Here is a 20622-nt window from a genome sequence, read left to right as displayed (position 1 = left end):
GCATATTAAACCAGACATTCAAATTGATGCATACTGTCTGTTCAGAAGTCTTCTTGAAAACCATGCATGCTAAATTTTGAGAACTGACTTGACTTACTGGTTTAGAATGAATTAGGATGTTTCAAAGTATGACTAAGTTCATGTTTTGTAATTAACTTTGGTAAAAGCAATTCATAGCCTTTCATTGATCTAATAAACTATAATTTACATCAGTCAAATAAAAAATAAGATATTGTTTGATTAACATTGATAAAGTGGAAGAATATGAAATTTATACTATAAATATGAACTAATTTTAATGTTTGTTACTTTCTGTTGAGCTGATAGAACAATATTGGTTTAGAAAATATTTTCTAGAAAAATTTGCTGAAATAAACATGTATATATACAGGAAGGAAAAAATTATTTTTCCATATAAATGTATCATTTCTTCATGTAAAGAGATTTAAATGTAGTTACATGATTGTTACTAACATCAATACATATCTACAAGTTTGTTATTATTTTATTCATATTGTCTCTAATATCTATTACTTATATTTTAAACATCCAAGAACGTAAGTTCATATCTACTTTCAAAGTATTTGCATATCTGGAGCCCATTGAATAACTTCATCTGAAAAATCAGAGCCATGGTGAATCCCTAGGTGTGAACTTCAGTGTTTCTGAAGAAATTAATATCTTAATAATTTTATTATGTTACACATAATTATTATTTTAAGTTTAAATTCATTTATTCTACTCTATGTAATAAAAAGAGCACCATGCTTTTGGCTCTGTTTCTAGTACTTCATAGCTTTATGTTGATACAATTTCAGTAAATCTATTCTTGAGACTGTTTGCATTCTAGGAACATGGAGTTCTTTAATTAAAAATGTAAATAGGAGAAAATAGTGTAAGATTGTCCAGGATAAGCCCAAGGAATTTCCTTCAATATTTTACTCTTCCTCTCCCTTTTGCCATTCTGAATTCTTCAACATGCTTCCCTTTGGGAAGCTGCAAACCCGGAGCTTATTTAGGCCAAGATGTTGTTTGCCAATCATGCGCACACAAATTTCTTCAACAAAAGAATAAGCAAGCACACAGATAAAATTATCTATTTCCCAAGCTTCTTGATTGACATTTTATATGTCTGTACTTCAGCTGGAATTAATAACATGATATATTAATAAAATTAATTTTGATACATTTTAAATGAACTGTGATAATCACTTTGATGTGTCAACTTGGCTAGGATATTTTTCTTAGTTATTCAATCACACATTAAGAGTTGATATAGAGATATTTTATGCATGTAATTAATATCTACTGCTACGTCTATGTAAAGACTACTTGTGAAAAACAAATTCTACCTGAAGGTGACCCCCTGCACAGCAGGGACTTCCTCCTGAATCCTACATTAGGTACAAACCACACCCAAACACTTAAAATCACAGAGAGATTCTTTATAAAGCAGGAAAGAGAAGTTAAAGTATCTGCTTTCTGACTCAAGCAAAAAAAAAAAAAAAAAAAAAAAAAAAAAAAAAAAAAAAAAAAAAAAAAAAAAAAAAAAAAAACAGCAGCAAATGACCTCGAAGTTGTAATTTTTCAAAAAATGGTAAGGAGAAGTCTCTGTTAGAGTGGGCCAGGCGGCAATGGTAAAGGACATAGGAGATGAGAGATGAGGGGAAGGGAACAAGGGACAGGTGAAAGGGATAGTTGTCCCAGAAGAACAATGGGCTGACTCTGGATAGAAGGGATAAAGAGTGACATATTGGCAAATGGCAGCTTATGAAGGTAAAGGGAGGAGCTCCGTGGGAGAATGAGGTATTTAATTTTAATTGAGTATGCTACTTAGGTGAAACAAGAGAGCTTTTGGTTGCTGGACGTTGGTAGTCAGCCTTAGTAGGAGGAAGTGACCACATAAGGGGCTAAATCTTGCNTTTTATTTTTTTTTTTTTTTTTTTTTTTTTTTTTTTTTTTTTTTTTTTTTTTTTTTTTTTTTTTTTTGCAGAGGAAATGGCAGAGAAAGGCAAGGCTTCCCATAGCTGCAAGTTCCTGTGAATTAATGTCCCACCATTATTCACTGATTGTGATACCAACTGCTTCAAAGGGAGCAGCTTATCCCGTCTAAAGTTCAGGAAGCGGCTGCAGCAATGGATGATGACAGAGAACAGAGAGAATTTTTTACACAACGTCAGAAAAGGCTTTTATTATCTTAGATTGATGTTCTCAGAAATATGAACATTAAAATAACTTCAGGTGACCTTTCAACGTGACTTGGCAATGAAGTAGAAAATGGTTTCTATTATCTGAGAGAATAAATAGGTTATTGTACACAAAATGTTGATAGAAACATTAGCATGATACATAATTTTAATACATGCTCAGTGGATTTGCGTAAAGTTATATTTGAAACTGGAGGAAGGTGAACAATGTTGAATGATGGCAGATGGAGTACTATGGAGACAGGATTTAAAATGGATTAACCTGGATATTTAGCTGAGGAGATTTCTAAGCAAAGAATTTTGCATGTGTTTATGTTTCCCCTTAATGCTTCCAACCAAATAAGTTCAGTCAGCAAACTGCTAAAGAAAGAAGTTATGGTATAGGAGAGAACATACATGAATACATTACTCCACACAAGTCCCCAAGTCCTGGCATTTCCTGAGTGATGAAAGAGAGAAGATTTTTGTTTTATTTTTTAATACAGTGGTTAATATCGTTTCATAGATAGCTTCAGGATGGGGGTGTGTAGCAGCCCATTGCTTCAGCAACTGAGTCTTAATTATGTTCGAAGTTAATCTCTGTGGTTTTGTTTGTTTGTTTTGTACCTTTGACACAGCACCTTCCCTCAGCAAACAAATTGAAGGAGGAAAGATTTATTTGGATCCTGGTTTTATTAGTTCACATCCATGGTCACTTTGCTCCATTGCTATCAGAGAGCAGTAACTCAATATTACGAGAGAGTAAAGGGGAAGAGAAAGCAATAATGATACCATGGCAGCCTAGGAGACAAGCAGGCAGGAGTGGGCCAGAGATAAGTGATACCCTTCCAAAAAAAAAAAAAAAAAAAAAAAAAACACCAACAGTGACCGTTTCTACTAAGCTCCTATCTCTGACAATTTTAACCACTTCCAACACTTCCAACAATTTCATAAAATAAAAAATTGAACGTGTTGTACAACCTATGTAATATAAGAAAAAGACACAATTGCTTCTTAAAAACATCAACACACACTACAAACCTCCAATCCACAAAATTAATGGAGGTGCTGAAGTGGTCAGCACAGATGCGTTGGCTGCTTTGATACCAACTTGACACAAGCTAGCGTCATCTGAAAGGAGAAAATCCCAGATGAGAAAAGGCCTCTATTAAATTGGGCAGTAGGAAATCCTGTAGATCATTTTCTTAATTAATGTTTGATGGGGAAGGACCCAGCCCATGGGGAGTGGGGTCATCACTGGTCTGGTGGTCCTGAGCAAGTCACGAAGAACCAGAGAGTAAGCTACACCGCTCCATGGCCTCAGGATCTCCTGTCACCAGGTTCTCATCTGGCTCATTTCTGTTCTGATTTCCTTTGGAGACAGACTAGGATCTGGAAGCATAAACCAACAAACCCTTTCTTTTAATCATGGTGTTTCTCATAGCAACAGTAAACCAAACAAACTAAGACAACAACCATGCCCTGGAAGAACAGGACATCCCCATTTCACAAGACATAGAAGCCTAGTTTGCCTTATGTTTCTATCCATTCATCTAGCTTTTATTTGCATATTTTGTATCACACTCTAACAGTAATCCCAAAATAATCCTCAGTTCTGTGACTCATTCTAACGAATGCAGAACTTCCAGTCATCTGTGGTAATCATTTATCTTATATCTAGGATAGCACTGTGAGTGCTGTCTGAGCTGAGGGAAGTCTTATAGGTCTGAATACTTAAATGTGTGGAGTCTTATGAAAACCCTGCATCATTAGTGTCAAAAGTGAAATGAATTACATGACACCATTGTAGAAGTATATGCGAACCAAAAGACTATTAAGTGAAAAGCAAGCAAAAATGAAAAAAGACAATTAGTGTTTCTTAACCACAGGGATAGGAGAGAGGTTGATGAAATCACTCACCTACAAACACATGACAAACTCTAAGAGAGAAGGAATTAGTCCAAGAACAGAGTCCTTGTCCTAAAACATGTATGTGTAGGCACAGAAACAAGGGTAGGGCCTGTGTCTTAATTGGGATTAATATTGCTATGATGAAGCACCATGACCAAAGAAGCTTGGGGAGGAAAGAATTTATTACACTTGCAATTCCAAATTACAGCTCATCATCACGAGAAGTCAGAATAGGAACTCCAACAGGGCCAGGCCTGGAGGCAGGACCTGATGCCAAGGCCATAGAGAAGTAGTGGGTCCTGTTTTTCCTCCTCATGACTTGCTCAATCTGGGTTTCTTACAGAACTCAGGACCACCAGCCCAGGAATGGCACCATCCATTATGGGTCACGTCAATTACTAATTAAGAAAACTCCCTAAAATTTGCCTACAGCCCAGTAGGCAATTGAGGATCCCTTTGCTCTGATGACTATAACCTGTGTCAAGTTGACATAAAACTACCCAGTACAACATGAGTGAGCCCAACACACAGAGGAACAACATAAACATATGTTTGAGTCAAGAAACTTATTGGAGATTTTCTTAATATGTATAAAACCTCTCTGGGATTTGTAAACCATTTGGGCCTCTTCCTTCAGCATTTGAACTGAGTTGCTTATTTTGGGCCTTCCTTTAGAATTTTCATCTTGATCCACATTGTTGTTTCCCTTTTCAATTTTTTTTTCAAATTTTGTAGATGTATATGGTTCTAAACCAGACTAACCTTATGCTTATCTTTTTGGTTGTAAGCTTACCCTTTATTTATTTTTTAATATTTATTTATTATGTATACAATACTCTGTCTTGTGTGTATGTCTGCAGGCCAGAAGAGGGCACCAGACCTCATTACAGATGGTTGTGAGCCACCATGTGGTTGCCGGGAATTGAACTCAGGACATTTGGAAGAGCAGGCAATGCTTTTAACCACTGAGCCATCTCTCCAGTCCCAAGCTTAGCCTTTAATAGCTGAGCTGTCTCCCCAGTCCATCCGACTATGTTCTGATATCTCTTCTATTGTTAGCATTTTTACTACTAAATTAAATTTTATGTGATTAAGTATTGGGTTTTGAAAATAGACCACCCTGGATTATATAGCTGTACCCTAAATGAAATCTCAGGAATCATTATAAAAGTTGGGCAATTAGAATGAGAAATATAGAGCAAAAGACACAGACAAAAGCACAACTAATAACTATCAACATGGAGACTAGAGTGATGTTGTCACATGGCGATACATAGAGCCCAGCTCGGAAAAAGAACAAATGGATTCCATGCCCAGCAGCTTCAAAATGAGTTTAATAGTGGCCGTATTTTAATTTCAAACTATTTTGGGTCTGTAACTATGCTAGAAAGTATTTATGCTGTTTTATGAAATCCCATTTGTGATCATCTGTTTCAGTGACCACAAAAACTAATGCATTAATTAAATCTAATTTACCTCTAGAGAAAGCTGGCATTTATCAATGCAGGAAAAGAAACGGAAAATTCAAACAAAGCCCTTTCACTATCCTTATTACTGTATTGAAATTGTAGTTTATTGGGTGCCAATTTATAGTAAATGTTGATGTGAAAGCAAGGAGGATTTTGTGCATACTTGTATATGTTCCTTTCTAATTTGAGAGCAATAATAGGAATACTGACTTTGTACTTGGATTTGAACCAATGTTTTCATAATAACTCTCTAAAATTAAAGCATCAGACTAGCAAAGGTAATGATCTTGAAAATGCCAAGAGTAATCTTTCCTATTAGAGTTACAATTACAATTTCCATATAAGATATCATAGCAGAAATATCAAGCCAACATTAATATTATTAGTGTAATCACTTACTAACAGGTTCTCAATGGCTCTATTAACTGATATTGAGATGGCACAGCACATACAGCACTGTTTGATGTCTAAATAGAGCAAAAGACTTTGGTTCTCAGCTAGCTTTAAGGTAGAGAAGGATAGAGGGAAATAATGAGTTATATTTCAAACATCAAGACCTTTTCAAAACACACAAACACACACAATAATATTTATCTCTCTCAGATATGTAATGCTAGTACTCAAATAACTACAGATCCCACCTCCCCCTTGAGCAATTTCTCTGCATGCTAGATATTGCTTCTGTCATATTTAGACCATAACACCACTGTTTTCAGTGGTTTAAGTAGCCATGGTTGAGTAGCCAAAGATCACATGTGGGAGTTCATAAAACAACTTAAATACCTTCTTGTGTAGTTACAGATATTAAATACTTGAAATTAAAATGTGTTCGCTATTAAACTCACTTTGAAGCCCTGGGGCAGGGAATTCATTTCCTGTTTATCCTGCCTGGGCTCCATGCAGAGACATGTGACCACATCACTTCAGATTCCATGTCCAAACTCATTCAAGAGTCCTGAATGAGTCATTCACAAAGCCTTAGGTTTCATGTGCGTAGGGGCTCTGACGTGGATGAACAATGAAAAGGACTTCGAACTTCATATGAGACACATTGATCTAGGGGTGATGGACATCTGCAGCAATTTCATTATTAATGTCTCTCAGCCCTCAGAGCAGTGAGCAGTAAGACAAAAGCTCATTTGACGGACTCTTTAATGTGTTTCTAGGTTTTGACATCAGCTTGGGTTTGAGAAGCCTTGAAAAATCATTAAGTCCAATATTGAGACATGGGACAGAGTCACCTAAAAGTAAAGAATTCCAGGGTGCAAGAGATGACAACACCAACATTTCTTCTTCAGTTTTTATCATAAGAAGAATACACAATGATGTCAGGCTTGTGAATTTATTAAAAAAAAAAATAAATGTTGATGAAATACAGGTAAAATATTTTAGGGATAACATATTGCCTAAAATAAGAAAATATTGCAATATTTTTAATATTTTGTCATTTCTCTCGGGAAAGAACTATTCCCTGGAGGAGCAGCATTGACTTCTTTTTTAGTGCTGTCATCTGAGTGGTTGGCTCTGTCCGAGGCTTCGCCTCTTGTTATAAAGGAAAACCTTGAGATTGTAATATTATGCTGCTTTATTCACAGTTTGTTCTTGTCAAAATACTTGAAATAGAAACTAAACTCTCTGGATAATGCTGCAATATGATTGACCTAATTAAAGAACAATCAGTTCTGTTGAGAATAATTTTTAAAAAAATATGAAAAGCTAGCCTGAGAACATAAAACTTTTAATACATAAAGCATTCAGAGTGAATGGTATATGGAGAGATCTTTGCAAAATTAAATTCAGCTAAAAAGTGAATGTTCTTTGTTTACACTTATTAATCCAAATTTTATTTAATATTTTGAAGATAATAAATGAGCTCCTAAACTCCCTAATTAGCAGGTGCTATTTTAAATTCATTAAACAACTCTCTGCCAGGCCTTGGAGTTTCAAGTATCTTATACTTAAAAGCAAATAGAATATTTGAAAATGTCATATTAAAAAGGAAATATTTAAATGTTTATACTTTGAAGATGAAGAAAAATTCAGAAAATCTCTTTTGAATTCTAAATAAAAAAGTTTGCAATAACTATTGGCAGAAGTAAATTTCTTCATGAAATCTCACTCAAAGCCGCTGCTAATAAAAAGAGCCGGAGTGCTATTAACGGTCTGTTCTATCAGTACCTAGCCCATTTGAGCAACTATAGAAAAGTGATGGAAGCTGGACAGTCTGTGAATAAAGAATCCTACCTCCCAGTATTCAAGAGACTAGAAAAGAGATTGGAGACTGGGGATTCATTATCTAGTAAGATATCATTCTTTGTGAACAATACCTTCTGAATGTGTCATAACATATTATGGGTAAGGCAGGACATCACTCTATTGAAGTATTCATTCGCAAGACAGTCATTTCCCCAAAGATCCCTTTTCCCCAGACTATCACACCAATGACTAGACATCACCATAGAAATGCAGGAAGGATGTAATTACTGAGACTGTAACAATCAAATGGTAGGACAAATATGACTTAAAAGGCAAAGAGAAATATAGCAAGTAGACACAGATGTTAGTTAACAAATTTTCTCTGAAGATAATGCTGATATCTCTGATAAAAAATTTAGAAACTTTTGGGTCTGGAAAGATGGCTTACTGATTGGGAGGATTACTGCCTTTTCAGAAGATTCAGCTTTGATTATCATTACCCCTAGAGCTACTCACAACTGAAGCACCATTAATAAAAACAATGATACAGAAATTGGGGTTAAACATGAAGGTCAGAAAAACAAAGCAGCCAGCCACTGGCTCTTATCTTTACCTCAGTCCGAAATGGGGATTCTGCCTCCAAGAATCTCAAAATGAGACTAAGCCTGAGAGCTGTCCCCTCCCATTTTATATTCCTCTCTAGTTCTGGGATTAAAAGCATTCACCACTATTGCCTTGTTTCTATGACAAACTAGTGTGAATACTGGGATTAAAGATATTTTCAATTGTTGGCTGGTCTGTAAAGCTGGCTAGTGTGACAGTTTTACTTTTCTGATCCTCCAGCAAGTTTATTTATTAAAATGCAAATGAAATACCACTATGCACAATTTCGTGTAATTTTAGTTTCAAGGACTTTCTATTCTAGCCTTTATAGACTCCTTCATGGATATGTTTTACATATAATCACATAGGCTCACACACATACACATTTGTTTGTCTTTCAGAGAACCCACATTTAATTTCTAGCACCCGTGTGGTGGCTGCTCACAACCAGGTCCAGGGGTTTATGTTCTTTTTCTGACCTGTGCAGGTACCCTACAAACAGCATATACACAAAAACGCAAACATACAAGCCTAACATTCACAAAAATAAGTAGACAAATAAATAAATGTGTAAATATAAAAAAAAATCTCATAAAAAAACTCTCCCAAAAATACCATGAAGGAAATTATTTGAAGATAGTAAATAATTAGTGTGTATTTTATTTTATTTTATTTTATTTTTATCTTATGCCTTGTTTTTTTCCTATAGTTCATTTTTTTTTAATTTTTCTTGAAAACAGATTCTTCTCTCTTACAATCCATCCTGATCACAAATTCTCCTCCCTCCCATCTTCCTAGCTTTCCCTCACATCTCCTTTTACCCACATTCACTCCCACCCAGTTTCCTCTTCAGAAAACCAAACAGGAGAAACAAGGCACAATAAGGCAAAGCAAAAGTCATCCTGTTCAGGCTGGCCAATGTAACTAAATAGGAGGAAAAGAGTCTCAAGAGCAGGCAAAAGAGTTAAGACACCCAAGACCACTGTTAGGAGCCACACATAAACACCAAGCCAACATCAATAACATATAGAGAGGACCTGGTACTGACCCCTGCCAGGACCCATGCTTTCTGTGAGTCCTGCTTAGGTGATGTAGTGGGTCATATTCTTCTGGTGTCCTTCATCTCCTCTGCTTCCTCTGTTTAAAAGAAATGACATATGAAATTTGCAACTAAATGGATTCATCTAGAAAAAAAAATAATCCTGAATGAGGTAACACAGACTCAGAAAGACAAGTACAGTAAGTGGATACTAACTTTAAAATAAATGAGAATCAAGCTTCAATCCACACACTCAGAAAGGCTGGGTAAAGAGGGGGCCTCTAGGAGGACACATGGACCTCTCTGGGAAGGGGAAATAAAATTGACATATATTTTAAAAAGAGAAATGATGATAGTGTTGATGGACTCTAAAAATGCATGATATGTTGCTTCAAATATATTAAAATTATTTTATTGCTAAAATTTTGGATTAGGTTTTTAATGAAAAATAAATCTTATATAAGTACCTAATAAATTAAAATAGGTAACCAAAACCAAAAGGAACCTTTGACATAAGAAAATTTTATTTTCTTTAAATTTCTACTGAAAATTCTTTGCAGACACCATACATTTCAAAGTCAGGTCAACATGCCTCTGAACTCACAGATAACTGAAAGTCTCCCCACTGAGTATCGGCTTTCATCAGGTGGCACTACGCAATCTTCCAAAGAGGGAAGCGAGCAACATTTCTACTCAGCTAAGACGTCTATGAGCAACACCAATGATTAGCACAGCACAATAACCCAACGGGTGCGGTAGTGGCTCACATATCTTGGTGAGAACCAACACCTTTCTAATTGAACTTAAGACCCATTCAACAAGGGTTCTAGAAACCTAGCCAGCTGCCTATTTCTGTTTAAGTCAGATATATTGGAGGAGAACCCACAGCATCACATTACTAAAAACAACCTAATCTAAAATTGCATTCTGCATATTTGTCCTTGTACCCACAGATATTGTAATATTCACCCCATGACTTAATTACTATCCCTTTAATGTGAAATAAACAATGACAAAGGCAATTCTTATTTTTAAAAAATTATTTAATTGGAGGCTTGTTTACGGTTTCAGAATGTTAGTCCATAATTATCGTGTTGGAAAGCAGACATGGCACTGGAGTGGTAGCTGAGATCTGTACATAATGATCCTTAGGCATCAGGTAGAGAAAGAGACACTGAAACATAAAATCCACTCCCAGTGATATACTTCCTCCTTTAAGGCCATGCTTCCTAATCCTTCCATAATCAGTCTACCAGTGGGAGACTAAACATCCTAATCCATGAGCTTATGGGGGAATTATCGTTTAAACCACCACTTTCGACTCTATGTTCCCCAACGGCCCATAGCCATGTCATAATGTAAAACTTTGCCGGTCCAAATTTAAATGTCCCCGTAGTCTTTCATTCCTAAAACTACTTTTGAATTCCAAAGTATCTTCTGAGACTCAAGGCAATCCCTTATCTGTAACCTCTGTAAAATCAAAATAAAAAAGAAGATCATGTATTTCTAACATAATATAGCACAGGATATATACTACTGTTCTGAAAGGGAGAACTGGATCATAGTGAGGAAATACTGTTTCACATGAAGACCAAAACCTAGCAAGACAGACTCCAAATTCTGTATCCCTATGTCATATGTCAATGTACTCTTTAGATCTCCAAGTTCTTCACTTTCATGGTGTCACACAGTGGCTCTTGGGGCCTAATACAGATGTCCTGTCAAATGCCTGACCTCGGCAGTTTTTCCTAACCACAGAGGAAGATTTCATAAATGTTCCTATATCTTTTTAACTCTAAATTTAAGGATATGGATTAAGCTGCCCAATTCTCCTGCTTGCTGGGCCTGAAATCTGGGTCCATTCTTGACTTGCATTTAGAGAAGCTTTCCCTTGTTGATGGTTTTCTTTGAGCCTGAAGCAAATGGTTTCCAGCTGTATTTCTCTACACCTAAAATGTAGAGGTTGTGTTAACTATGGTATTTTACTTTCCCTTACACTTTTCTTTCACCTCCACACTATTGGGAAAAGGATTCAGGAAACCCAATGAAATGAGTTGCAATTTGTCTACAGGTGGTATACAGTAAAATAACTATAAACAAAATTTGAACAGATAAACACTACCATGGATGTTAGCCATTTTAAAAATAAGCCAAGCCTGTTGAATTTAGAGGTAATTCCTAATCCTAATTGTCAGAACTTTAAATAAGCAGAGACCATTAATCACACATTCACAACAGGATTATTAAATTGTTTAAAATTACTTTTTCCAACAAATGCATTAAAGCTCCCCTAGTAAAGAAAGTAAATACATAATTTTAATTTCTCGGTCTCCCATTATCTTTTATTTCTTGACCTTGTCTCAAACTAACCATTAGTTAAAATGAATGCACAAATATTATTTATTAAGAAATGAATATGTGTTACTGTATTATCACACATCCTGGATTGTTTTCATCTGCACAAAGCCTTGATTGATGGATGTTTGAGTAGTTAAAAAGGTTAATTAGCATGCACATGTTTTTTGTCTTGAAACTCAAATGTGCAGAGGTGAAATAGATGAAGGAGACTGAATGAAAGCAATAAATAATAGGGAGTGATGGTGATGGGGAAAACAAAACAAATGATCTCTGTGAAGTATCATTCACTATTTAGGTAGAGTCATTAATATCTTGCAGTGTCTGTGATATTGCAATATCTTCAGGATTTCAGAAAATCCTATGCAACAGATTTATGTTTTCTGTGAAAAAGTACATGCAAAACATAAAGCACATTAGGGCTAGGGGCTGTGCTTGCTGCATAAGCACAAAGATCTGAGTTCGGATCTCCAAGACCTACATCAGTTCAGACACAGGAAGCATGCGGCTGAGAAGACGTAGCTCTTACATCAGTAGTGGAGGCAGAACCTGGGTGCACACCAGTTAGTGAGCCTGGTACATGAAGCAGAAAAAACAGGGAGTCTTTATTTCTAATATGAAGGGAGGCTGTTCTCTGACCTCCAAACACAACCTGTAACACACTGGCATCCATATTTACATATACAAACACAAACATATACCATACATATGCACAAAATATAAACACTAAACACACACACGCACAATACATCTGCAATTCACGCCCAATCCCTAGACTTGAGGAAATCTTAGTTTGTCGTTGAAGAAATAGTTATTTAAATAGCCAGTCAAACTCAAGGCAAGTGAATTTATAATGTCAAAACATATAAAACCTCTTTGAATATTCTTCCTGTGAGCTCTTGTCCTAATTTGAGAAGATGAGTGTTACAAAACCAGCACTTAGCTGTAATAACAACATGGACGTGGAAACCTACACAATACTGTGCTGTGCTCACTTGCTTGGGAAGAATTCAAGGATTATCTTCAGGGTTATGGCCAGTGATGAATGAGTTTCCCTATCTCATACTCCCTCAGCTATGCCTTCTGAGTTCTAAACCCTTCCCCGATGATACAGTAACAGAAAACAATGAACTTGCAATGGTACCAATGAGTTTGCATACTGCTTTTTGTATAGGTGAAATTTCTCTTATGCATTTTCTATGTTTATAAAATAATTTGGCCACTTTTTTTCCTTCTTTGTGACATGACCATAGCTTCTTTTTAATAAATAAAATACCACTCAATAGTATTAAATCCCCCCTAGGGAAGAATCTTTATCTGTAACTTCTTAAGGAAAAGGTTACCATCTGAGAAGCAGCGGATCTTTCTGGTGGATTGTAATATTTCCAATGTGGTTTCAAAGCCCAAGTCCTACAGAGAGGTTAAGGCCAGCACGAACTCCACAGTGCCATTATTTCCTAACACAGCTACATTTCCTTTTTACTAAGTTGTGAAGAAATTTGTGACCGATCATAAAAGTTTATTTGTAGAACCTGATCACACAGTGAGCTGCACTGCTCTGCTTCTTAAGAAACGAGGCATGCTTTTATTTGCAGCCTTGTCACATTTGTTAGAGCCAGCAGTGGTGTATATGCCAGAATTATCTTGTATAAATAAACAAGAGGCAAAAATTATGCACTTTTATAAGTACTTGGACACTGTACCAGAAGAAAAGGGATATAAATATGGGGCAATATTGGCTTCAAAAGAAAAGTCAGGCTCTTGCAACTATTTCAAAGGCTAGAAACTTCACTTTTTTATTTATTTCAATCCCCTTAGCTATTCTGAATTATTTAAATGATATATATTTATATTCTATAGAAACCAGTGTGTGTTTATCCAGAGGCAGATTGCAGAACAATGTATTTCTCGTGGAAGTCTATTTTTTATTTTCTACTTTTTTCAGACTAAAAATCTTGAAGCAGCATGGGTCAATGGCCTGAAACTTGTGCTGGTCCTTTTTATTGCAGCATAACATTTGGACTCTTTCTCAAAAGTAGTAGGAGGCAAACAACCTAGTACCGCATATGCAAAGGATTTTCTTTATGTTATGATGCCTCGGGTACTATTTCCTATACATATCATTATTGAAGCCTGTAACCACATTTATAATTGATGGTGTGTGCACATGCATATATGTGCCTTTTCTTTGGGTATTATTTAACACATTTAATATCAGGGATTGTAAAATGAGCTATAATCATGATTAAGAGAAATAAAGATGCAAAGATAGTAGGAGGTGTGAATCTTTATAATTACTGCCTAAGCAACTCTGAAGATACTGTTTAGCTCCCCATCAAGGATAAATCTATTTATTTATTCCTCAAGGTTGGTCCGCCAATTAAACTATATGATCCATTGAAATACTATGTAGTAGCTATTTGCAAAACTTCAGGTTACATATAAATATTTGGCAGGAATTTCAGTATAGTCAATTAGCTTTATTAAGCTGTTTAGTCAAACTGTCGTATCAGCTCTTAGATATGAAATCTACTCCTATCTCAGGCAATTTGATTGACCACTCAGGACCTCATTTACTCATTTGTAAAACAGTTCTAATGATATTGCCTACCTTGTTAAAGTCTTGAGGTGAAATGAAATGAAATGTATCCTGTTTGAAGAACTAGATGTTATAAAAATATCCAAATTATTTTTTTAACATTTTTTTCTTTCCTAGTAATAGGAAATTATATATTCATTTATTGATTCAAGACTGAAAATTTACTAAGTTTCTCTCATTCTGTGTTTTATGTGTTTTTCTACTTTTAAAGTAAATGATTTTTATAAAAGTAAATTTCCTAATAATATATTATAAATATCATCTATACAAAATATATGCAGATATTACATATATTATCTATATAAACATATATGTGTATATTTATGTGTACAAACAAATCCAGAAAGAAGATATATTTGGAGGCCAAAAGCTACAAAATACAATACATCTCAATATTCTACTTCAAGACAAGAAAGATCACGTTTCATGTTACCTGACAAAGATGTCAGTTATTTTTTCTTCCCTGGTACACCTACCCAGAGATAATGTCTATAGAAGAAACATATAACCAAAAACATCACATTAAACCACAAGAATGGCTGATAAAATGTAGATCACAAAACAGACCATTTGATCAGCATTACACTTTCAAGGGAATCAGGCTCTGGCTTGAGTGCTGTGATTCCGAGGAGAGGTCAGCATGTGAAACCCATCAATTACCTGACCTGATTGTACTATCAGCCTGCTGAAATCAACAACATTGCTCATTCACAGACTCACTTCAGAGCACCAATCACACATCCAAAACTCTGAAGACAATCTGGTACATGGGGTGAAGAAAGGATGTTAAAGGACGGAGCTGCTTGTAAGTTCCCAGCCTCCCTGTTAGCTTAAAGACATAAAAATCACACCGAAACCATATTATTTAAATCACTGCTTAGCCCATTAGCTCTAGCTTCTTACTGGCTAACTCCTACATCTTAATTTAACACATCTCCATTAATATGTGCACCACCATGAGGTCATGGTCTACTATCAAAGTTTCAGCATGTCTGTCTCTGGCAGGAGCTCCATGGTGTCTCTCCAACTCCGCCCTTCTCCTCCCATGCTATAGGCCAAGCCAGTTCTTTATTCATTAACCAATAAAAGCAACGCACAGACAGAAGGACCTCTAACACCAAAAGGAGGCAGCACTACAGGCACACAGGTTGTGCTACATGCATGACACATACATGCAAGACACACACACACACACACATATATATATATATACATATACATATACATATACACCAATCTCTCTTTATATAAGAAAGGATCTCCACAGGTGTTTGAACTGAAGCTTAGTAGTAGGTATTGTTTTATCTACTTGTTAGCTTTTTATTGTTTTGTGTGCTTTATGGATTTTGCTACACAATAATCTTTCATAACTAAGAACACATAATAAGTTACTCATCTAGTTGTTGAAACCAAACACTTGTCATGAACAGATTAAGTAATAAAGGGTTTATTTTGCCTTATAATTTGAGTCCTGTTTACTACAGCTTGGAATTTATGACATCGGAACCTGGTTACCTTGCAGCCTTAATCAAGCAATAGCAGGATTTGAATAGTGTAGCCAGCTCCCTTTCATCTTTTTAGTGAGTCTGCCAGGATCCAAGCCTATTAAATGATTCTGCCCATGTTGAAGGTGATTGATGTGCCTCAACAGATGTTATCTAGCAATGCCCTCACAGACATATACAGATATGTGTTTCCACAGTGATTCTGAATCTCATCAAGTTGGCAATGGAGACTAACCACCATCACACATGGTCTTTAGGATGGCTATGCAAGGTAGTCATCTTAATGGAGTTCTTATAGCTCCCTCCACCATAGTCAAAACTGCTGGGCATACCTGTCACTATGGGCCTTAAGCTTTGCAGAGAGGAGAAGAATGAAAATGAATGCAATTCTTATGAAATCAATACACATTTATTTTTTCTGTATCTTCATGTCTCACCATAGACCCTTACTGCTATTTTTATAAACTGCTTATTGCACCCCTTGAATTTTAAGTATCACACTAAGTAGAGGAAACAGGCCATCTTCCTTGTTTGCATGTTTTAATCCATTCTGGCAATGGTTGCTCATAGATGAAGATTTTTTTTTAGCAGCTTGAGCCTGACTTTGGCAGCACATTTTGTAACTCTATGACTTTGCATCATAGAGTTTTGTTTTGAGACTCACTCTGATGGTGCTATCTAAAATTTGCACATCTTTCAACCAAATGGACAGTAAGGTATTCCAAGGAAACAAGTTACAGTGACACTTCCTTCTATTTTTTATGGTTTTTCATATCTGAAGTTGCAGAATACTAACTATTCAATAAAAGCAAATAGAGATTATATCTGTACAGGTGAAAAAGCGGGCCAGATGATTGTTCCTTATTGTATCCTGGTCCCTAACCAGAGGCAAATGACTCTTATTTTGTCCTAAGCCTTCATATTATTTACTAAAAAATTTTCTTCATGTAAGTATCTGGCTTTTTTCATGTGAGTAAATGATTAATATTTTCTTCTCCTTAGGGTTTCTCAGAGCTGAAAAGAAAATGGTGCATATCAACTGTGTGTCAAAGAATAGATGCACGGCACATTTATTTTCTCTCCTAGTTTTCTTTTGTCTTGAACCTAGTAATTATCAGTCACAAGTGGGTCTCTTAACTATAAATTTAATTTGAGATGCAATTACAAGGATGTTCTGGCTTTCTGGAAGGGAAATGGGTGCTTGATGAAGGTGATTCTTGCTGTAGTGAATAGAAACAAATGGAAGATTAGAGACTTCAAAGCTGTGAGTGTAATGTCAGCATATAGGTTCTCGCTGAGGCAAACTGCACTGCAAGGAGGGATTGTCAGGAAGACAATGTCATAGATTAACAAAAGATTTTAGAAGTGCTTTGAAGTAAAACTAATTATAGCTTTTAAATGACAGAGAAGAAAATCGAAGACTGGTTTCTGCTTGTAAATTGGAATAACTGAAAGAGCAGACCTTCCTGCAGCACTGTCAAAGTTAAAAAGGAGATATGTCTTTCTCAGATGTTTTAGAAGGCAAGGCTGTGGATTCCTGTAAGTCAGTCACATGGATGTTTACTCTGTGCAGACGAAAGGGTAAACAATGACTGCTCTCCATTATGGTCCATTACAAAGCTTTGTTAAGCAGTTAGAGAAAGAGTATAGGGAATCATGGAGCATGCGACCACAGAAGTGCTATATTTGAACTATTGTTACATGTATTAATTATAAGATAAGGATAAGTTAGGGTAAATGAGGGATGACTTTGAAAAACTAATCCAGGATTTGGATACATTAATAGATAAACATATAACAGATTAACAGATAGATAAATGATAGATAGGTAGTTACATAGATGATAGAAAGAAAGATAAATAATTAATGACATACAGGCACAGAAATACATAGTATGGAATTTCAGAGACTTACTAGGTGTATGAATGTTTAAAATGCAAGCAGTAAAATCTGAAAGAAAAGCTCTTCCAAATAACATGTAGCAATTGCTTTTAACATATTACAGTTCAACACAATATAGGAAATAAACTGACTTGTCCTTTCTTTCTAATGCACTCCACCTTCAATTCTTCTAAAGCAAACCATAACTTAAGAGAGAAAAGTTACAACATGTTGTACTTGCTGGAAAAAAAACAAATAAGGGGCTCTCTGCCGGTTAATCTCCCTGAAGTGATCAACACTATCTTGCCTATCACACGGATACAGTTGAAATGCTAGCATTTCTGCTTACCCACAAGCACAGAGAAGGTGTGGAAGCCAGAGCTGAGATGAGGTAAAGAGGAAGGAAAGACAGACTCTTAATCAAAATACATCTGCTGCATATCCCTGGAAGAAGCCAGGGAGGCTGGAGTATGCACAGTGAGTGGAGAACCACTTGCTACACAAAGTTTGAGGCTAAAGATTTGGGTTTTGTCAATCCAGACCAGGTTTCCTTTACTCAGTGAACTGTTTCAGGCTGTGGCTATGCTAAGACCATTCTGCAGTATTAGTAGTCAATGTGTAGATTCATAGTCTCTGTGGATTTTAGGCAGCCTCCCTTCTTTCCTCTGCAGTGGGCATCCTGTGTGAGGAATATTTTATACCAAATGAGCACCTTGAGATGGTTTTCCCTATAAGATACAGTAAGTCAGTATATTTTGGTTTCTGTGTACATCGTTTTAGTCTGCCCTTAATTGAAACTGGACTAGCAGAGAAATCTCTGGAGCAACTCAGACGTGCGATACTTAGTGCACTCACAGTTTATTAATGGAGACAGTAATACATAATGAAATGCCATTAATTCACTTGTGGGATATTGGTTTCTAATTTGAGACATCACATCTTGGATATTAGTATATTAGTTACTCAGATTCATAGCCTGGTCACTATGGGGAAAATGTGGATTCTTCTACTACCAGAACTGTCAGAAAATAGAAATATATCTATTTCTTATGAGGGCAACTAAGAAATCTCTGAAGCCATCACATCATTATGGATTGATGATTCAATCCATAAAAAAGTTTCAGAAAATCATCTTGGCTGCTTATTTCTCTGCAGTTCTTGTCCTAGACTGTGCTTGAAAAGAACTATATCTTCGAAATTGCTCTTTATTTCACACCAGTAGTTAGAGACATTATTCTGCTGGATTAGGGGTTAAAGGGCTTCAAAACAGGAAAGACATATTTCTAGAGCCATGGCTCCTGAAAGTTTAAAGGAGGTCACCCCTTGATCAGTTTCTGAGGGAGCATGGTGCTCATTCATGGCCCAGACTCCTAACCTCTGACCCTGGGTTTGCTTTAGCAAATGTCCGAGTGTCTGTGCCCAGAGCAATCTCACTTCCATTCACATCTACTGTACAAGACTGGTTTCCAAAATTGCTTTTATATTCTTGGGAATTACAACCCAAGACATGTTAAAGTTTCAGCTAGACACACTGAAGACTGACTTCTTTGTAAAGAGCTAGCTGTAGCTGTTTGGAGAAAACATGTCTATTTGGCTTCAAACTCGGTCAGTGGGGAGGAATGAGGATGTCAGGTAAACACAATCAAGCCATTTGTAGCGACGAAAGAGGATGGGTAATGAAGTGTGGGTGCAGAGCAGCTCTTTCCCAGTCGATTTAGCTAGATTGTCTTTCTCTAATTATTTTTCTCCCTGCAGGGTGGGAGGGGAGAATTTCAATATTGTAAAGCTAAGCCTTATCATTGCTGCCTTTATTTCTTTCCAAGGTAATACCCACGGCATCATGGAAGCGAGGAACAACAACTTGATAGTTTAGCATTTGTTGGCAGTTGCTATATGGCTGCTTATATAAGAGCTTTATATTTCAAAGGTGAAATGTTGGCTTTAGGGAATAATTGCCCAAAATACTCTGAAGCTGGAGCGTGTTCTTTTTTCTCACGTAAAGCATATATGATTCATATGATCTTCAAAGAAGTGATGCTAGGTATTTTTTTCTATATTATTATATTAATATCTCATCTGACTGTAAATGGGATAATTATTCAAAATTAAGATGAAATTTCTTAATTTTTAAAAATTTTAATTTTGGACTAACTGGATTTATCTATAATCTCAGCATTTGAGGGGTAGGGACAAGGTCACAAGTTCAAAGTTCAACTCAGAAAGATCTTGGAATACTACTACTACTAATGATAGTAATGAGATTATTACTTTTGTGTCTTTCTAATTCAGTATACATGTTGACAGCCACAGGACTTTTGGGAAGAGTCTTTCAGGTTTTATATGTATATAATCACATCATCTTCAAAAAAGTATATTTTTTTTCTTGTTGAAATTCCTAAGCTTGTTTCTTATCTTGTTATTTGAGCTAAGCTAAGTCTTCAGGCACTATGAAGGACAGCAAGAAAGATAGTCGGCATTCTTGTCTTAGTCCTGGTTTTATTGGAAATACTTTGAGGATTTTTTTTTCTTTTAGCAAGCTGTGGACTTGCTACATATTGCTTTTTATGGTCAGACATATTCCCTATTCCTATAAATTATATAAGATATTAATTATAAAGGGATGATGGATTTTGTAAGAGATATTTTCTATATCTAATAAGATGCTCATGTAATTTTAACCCTTGAGCCTATTTTTGTTGTAGCTAACATTCATTAAATTACATTCACAACAGACTCAAATATCTTGATATAAATCTAACTATAGAAGTAAAAGTACTGAAGAAAGAAATTGAAGCTATCAGGAAATTGGAACATCTCTTACCTCATGGATCAGTAGGATTAATATTGGTAAAATGGTTATTCTACTAAAGAAATCTAC

The 20622-nt window shown here is 35.8% G+C and overlaps 1 protein-coding gene across 1 annotated transcript in view; it reads left to right on the top strand.

Moving 5' to 3' along the window:
- Positions 1–20622, top strand: part of Stpg2 (sperm tail PG-rich repeat containing 2) — a 1012587-nt gene that overhangs the window by 946594 nt on the left and 45371 nt on the right. The gene's annotated exons all lie outside the window — the stretch shown is intronic.

The sequence above is a fragment of the Alexandromys fortis genome, unplaced genomic scaffold (genome assembly GCF_014885135.2).
Source record: "Alexandromys fortis isolate MF-2015 unplaced genomic scaffold, M_Fortis_MF-2015_v1.1 scaffold_196, whole genome shotgun sequence".
NCBI lineage: Eukaryota > Metazoa > Chordata > Mammalia > Rodentia > Cricetidae > Alexandromys > Alexandromys fortis.
The sequence above is the reverse complement of the archived record's forward strand: the minus strand, read 5'-3'. Positions and strand labels throughout refer to the sequence as shown.